Below are 5960 nucleotides of genomic sequence, written 5' to 3'. Positions count from 1 at the left end.
CACGTTGCTGGGATGAAAAACACATTTCTAGTTTCGGTTTTGGCTACACGCAGACTCGATCTCGAGCCAGTCGAGGTCACACTGAGCGAGTGACAGCCGGACGTGGCAATGTCGACAATGTCAATGATCTCACTCAAACTCAAAGATCTTGAACAAATTTCAAGATCTTTGCGTACATTCAGAACAGTCATAGAGCAACATAGATCAACATACATGTACCTTGATATTTCGTCTTCGGAAAGACCGACCCGTAGCCTGACCTTTCCACCAAGGAAGGCATTCTCGCCGCCTGCTTTGGTCTGGCTTGAATCCACAAAATATAACAGAAGTTCGATGACAGTACCGCTGCACGCCATTTTTGATCTTCGAATTCGAATTTGACTGAATGCACTCAAAACTTTTGCACGAAGCCCTTCCATTGGATGAAGTTTGGCAGACTTTTGCAATTTGCCTTCTGATTGGATCTCTTTTTTTGTGTGATTGGTTCTCTTAAAGGGAAGCAATCGCTGTCAAAATCATATTTCTGAATGTGTTGTTGCTTCCCTTCAATCGGGATTGGCTCCTTGACGAATAGAGGATCATAGAGTGATACAGCTGTGAAAAATGTACGTTGAAAATAAAATGCTTTGCAATAATGCCCATCACGATCACGAAAACAAATGACGATCACGAGACTTGATTTTTTTGTCATCACAGATCACGGGCAAAGTCCCATCACGATCACAGAAATGGAAATTTCGGCAAACACGGTCACAGAAAGGTCACAAAACGCCAATCACGATCACGATTTTAAACCCTTTGGGGCCCTCACTACAATGGGAGAAACACGAATTGGGCATACAAATAGTGTAAATAACAAAGGTATAACCCTTTTTCAGTGGAACTGGCGAAACATTAAATTATATATTAATTATCTTTACGACTTTTTAGTCAACGAGAAATGCGATATTTTAGCCATCCAATCTTTAAATGTATCTTTTAACGAACTTCCCAAACTTGAATGATTGTATTTCCCGCCCACGGTGAGTGTAGCGACTAAAGGGAAGAAAGTACGTGTAGCAACGTGTGTACGCGATAGCCTGAATTACGTCCCTTTCAAATCCCCAGTGCCTGTAACGGACAACAATTATAACTCGTGTGCAATTCAGCAACACTTAAAGAACAGTAAAAAAAACCTAAACGTAGTAAATATTTATTATCCTAAAGGATGCACATTTCCAAACGAAACGGACTGGTTAACAGAGATAAAGCACGAAGCTACAAACTGGGTAGTAGTGGTTAACAGAGATAAAGTACGAAGCTACACACTGGGTAGTAGTGGTTAACAGAGATAAAGTACGAAGCTACACACTGGGTAGTAGTGGTTAACAGATATAAAGCACGACGCTACACACTGGGTAGTAGTGGTTAACAGAGATAAAGTACGAAGCTACACACTGGGTAGTAGTGGTTAACAGAGATAAAGCACGAAGCTACAAACTGGGTAGTAGTGGTTAACAGAGATAAAGCACGAAGCTACAAACTGGGTAGTAGTGGTTAACAGAGATAAAGCACGAAGCTACAAACTGGGTAGTAGTGGGAGATGTCAACGACCGTCACTGTACTTGGGAACCTAACTAGCTCATCACCGCTGGCTGAAAATATTCTAAATTCAAGAAGTGCTCAGGAAATGTGCCTATCTCTAAACTTCAGGACGGATCGGTCGGCTGTGCCATTACTAACCCTGACCTAAACACTACCAAACGATAGGAATTGAACCCTGGAATATCCATCTTCTCTGCCGAGTTATGTGCCATTATTATGGCACTGTCATATATAAACGACCTACCAATAAAACCAAACGTAGTTATGCTCTGCACAGACTCTAAATTCTCCCTACAGGCTCTCTCTCGGAAAACCAATAACAGAACTGAACTTCATTACGAAACCTTAATAATATCGCATCAAATTATCATTTCTGGCGTAGACCTTAGAGTCCTGTATATTCCGTCACAAACTGGAAATCATGGTAACAAAATGGCCGACTGTGCTGCGAAAGAAGAGGCAGCACTGCTACCAACACAATGTATTATTGACATAAAATGATCCACCTCTGAGACAAGCCAAGCTAAACAGCCAGGTAGCCTCCGACCCGGAACTAACTAGGGGCCCAGGATCGTCTCCTCCCCTCCCTCGTAACCTTCCACAGATTGTACGCACAAGTAAAACCAACAGTTGCAGATATAAAATTGTTCCGCTTCTCTGCGAGTGTGGAACGAATATTTCCGTCGAACACATTTTCAGTGATTGCGGAGAAATCAAAACACTATTCCCAACACTTCACCACTACATAAAACAACATAATCTGTCACCCACACAATGCCTGCACCAGCACGCAGAATTAGGGTGGAGTCATGTTAGGAAGGTATGTTCTATCATATACCACTCTGACACGGCGTACTGTTTTTACATTTTTATTCTATCATATAGCACTCTGACACGGCGTACTGTTTTTACATTTTTATTACTGACATTTTACGTAACTTATTCACCAGCATAGCTGGACGACGTTTAAACTAATAAATTGACAGTCACCAGACTGTAGAGCACGGCATGGCTAAATAATCCAACCAGGTGCTACCCCACGAAACCGACGAGGCCCTGCACACACCCCCCCCCCCCCCCCCCCCGTCCCAAACCCAGCCAAGGGTTATGAAATGGCAGTCCACCCTAGGAATGGTAAAGGAAGGGGGGGGGGAGGTAGCTCAGTTGGTGGAGCACTTGACTTATGATCGGAAGGTCGCAGGTTCGAATTCGGGCCGGGACGGACACGGGTCAACTTTATGTGCAGACCCAGAGACAGAAGCCTTGTCCCACCCTCGTGTCACCACAGTGGCATGTAAAAGATCTTGGTCATAAGTGCAGATGGCTGATACCACCTAAACACGCACACACTTGTGTATCTCATCAAAAGCCGTGAGGGCGTAAAACTCGAATCATATACCCCATATCTTGTCCTATAAGAGGGGCGACATATTTATGTGGGACATAAAGCATTCTCTCTTTCCTGGAATGCTAAAACCGCCCCATTGGATGTGCATGTGGATAAGCATGATGCACGTGCATACACCAGCGCACACACGTGCAGACATAACACACACACACACACACACATACACACACACAAACACACACACACGCGTGCGCGCGCGCGCGCGCGCGCGCTCGGTCTCATAGGTAAACCTCGCTGATTGACCCCGGGTAAGAAGGTCAGTGTCTGTAACCTGGAACAGGAAGGTTTCTTCTCAGACATCAAAGGAGACCGCCCCACAGGTAAAACGTGCTCATTGGCAAGTATGGGTCATTGACCCGAGGTCTCAGTTGGTGAGCACACACTCACAGAATATGTAACCAGCAATTCATTTTTGAGTTGTCGTTCTAACTACCCCTACCCAACCTCTCCCACCCCCCCCCCCCCCCCCCCCCCCCACCTACTTCGAGGGCAGTCCTTCAATTGTGACAGCAATAGGTGCGAAGATGACAGCCGTGGGCCACTTGACTTGCACGCACAACTGACTACAGACTCACCACCCCTGACTCTTGACGCGTGACTAATAGCGTGCGTGTTCCGCGTGTTCTTGAACTACAACTCCTTTGCCGATGACACGCAGCTCCAGAACAGCGCCAAGCCGGAGGACGTTGACCATCTCCTGGGATCCATCTCCAGTTGTTTCACTGACATCAAGAACTGGATGACTGAGAACAAGTTGAAGCTGAACAGTGAGAAGACGGAGGCCCTTCTCGTTGGAACACGACAGAAGATTGCTTCCCTCACTGTGACCGACCTCCAGCTGAATGACGCGACTGTTCCATTCTCCCCTGCTGTCAAGAGCCTTGGCGTCTTTCTCCACTCCACTCTCTCCATGCAGACACACATCTCCTTCATCATCAAGACCTGCTTTTTCCACCTACGACGCATCGCCTCCATCCGTCGCTACCTCACCCACGACGCCTGTGTCAAGCTGGTTGTCTCCCTCATCTCCTGAACTACTGCAACTCCCTTCTGGCTGGCCTCCCCGCCTCATCCATCCATGGCCTACAACGAGTCCAGAACGCTGCCAGGCTGACGTTGAGGAAGACGAAGCGAGACCACATCACCCCCCTACTTCGCTCCTTGCACTGGCTCCCTGTCAACACCCGAATCTCCTACAAACTGTCCACTCTGGTCTACAAGTGTCTCAACGACTCTGCTCCCGAGTACCTTCAATCCTCCCTGGACCTGTACACCCAGCCCTCCGACCGTCCCCTTCGTTCTGCTGCTGACCCACTCCGCCTTCACATCCCTCGCTCGAAACTCGCATCTGCTGGTCAGCGTGCATTTCCCTCCGCGGGCCCCTCCGTCTGGAACTCCCTGCCGCTTGAGCTTCGCCAGAGCCCCTCTCTTGACGCGTTCAAGAGTAGGTTGAAGACTCAGTTCTTCCCGTAGCTGGCTGCGACTTTCATGTTCGACGTGATGTGTTGTGCCCCAAAAGACATTCTTGTGCTGTGCTCTGTGAGAGGTGTTTTCTTTGTGCTTAATATTATTTTGTTTGGACCTAGCTATTGATGTGTACATTGTTGTTAAACAGTTGTTTGTTGTATGTTTATCAGGGTTTGCTAGTGTGTGATAGGGTTCGTGTCCGTTTGTAGATGTTAGTTTCTTTGTTAGTCCTGTGTTGAAAACTCTTCGACAAGCGCTTAGAACTGTACCCACGGAATACGCGCTATATAAGCTTCCTATTGATTGATTGATTGATTGATTGTTCTGAGTAATTACGAACTTTGACACTCACTGGTTAAAAGGTCAAAGTCGTTATTGACCCTAAGTTGGTAGGTCGGACGTCGGAAAAAGGAGGGCGTCCTTTTTGGGAGGTTAGTTACAGTGTAAAAAGCATCCGTGCCGAGAAATTCGGTCGGCAAAAAGGGGGGGTCGTTCTTGGGAGAGGTCGTTACGGGAGGTTCCACTCTACCTCATGATGTTTTCCCTGAATGCTCGGGTTTAGTCTCCGCGACGGAGATTGGTCAGGGCGCCGGTAAAGTAGAGCCTATGATTGGCTATTATTCCCCCCTCTGCTTCTTTGTCTCTGTAAACGTGTAGGGCTAGTTATTTTTCGGTAACTTACCCAACAACCAAAATCACTTTCCCAACAACGGGCCTGAATCCTCGATAGCTCACAGGTTGATGAGCCAGACTTTGAAGGAACTACTTTAGCGATTGAAAAGTTCCGAACGCTCTAATGCACGAAATATACATCTCTAGACCAAACAATACAAACATACTGCATTTAAACTGGCAACTGCAGGCTTGGACACATTAATCCCCATATAAAATCCATGAGTTTGGTTGTTTTCTAAATCCAAATCTAACGATCAGCGCAGAGAAACTCGCTTTGAGTGCAAACAAACTTCCAAGGCAAGTAACTCTCGTACTCTGTTTAGCGACAAGAGTAGTTCCCCTTCCACATTTCCTGAACTGAGTTGCTCGGACAAAAGACTGCAAGCCGACGGTTAGTTTTCGACAATATTTCATTTTATAAACAGATCACACGCAACCAAATGCACACATCTCATCAATTTAAAGAACATACAGCGGTTTCATACACTATTTTGCCCCAAAAAACTGAACTTCATACAGTTTTTAACGTTGGAACACGGATGCAAAGGTTCGTCTGCTAGTCCCAGTCGTAGAAAGAACATTTCCTAGGCGATAACAAAACATGAACAGAGCACACACTATCTGCCTTTACCGCCACAGCAGAATAACTACATAACTGTGTTCTTGATTTTAGTCCAAAACAGGGGAACTGACAAGAAGTGTTAACAGAATTGAATGATTTTCACTGAACTATACAACCGCGCATTATTCAATCGCCTGCGCAGGTTGGTGGACTGGTTGAGTGAATCGGATTCGATCAAACTTTCGAACAAAAACTCCTCTTTTC

The sequence above is a fragment of the Littorina saxatilis genome, linkage group LG8, assembly GCF_037325665.1.
Source record: "Littorina saxatilis isolate snail1 linkage group LG8, US_GU_Lsax_2.0, whole genome shotgun sequence".
Classification (NCBI taxonomy): Eukaryota; Metazoa; Mollusca; class Gastropoda; order Littorinimorpha; family Littorinidae; genus Littorina; species Littorina saxatilis.
The sequence above is the reverse complement of the archived record's forward strand: the minus strand, read 5'-3'. Positions refer to the sequence as shown.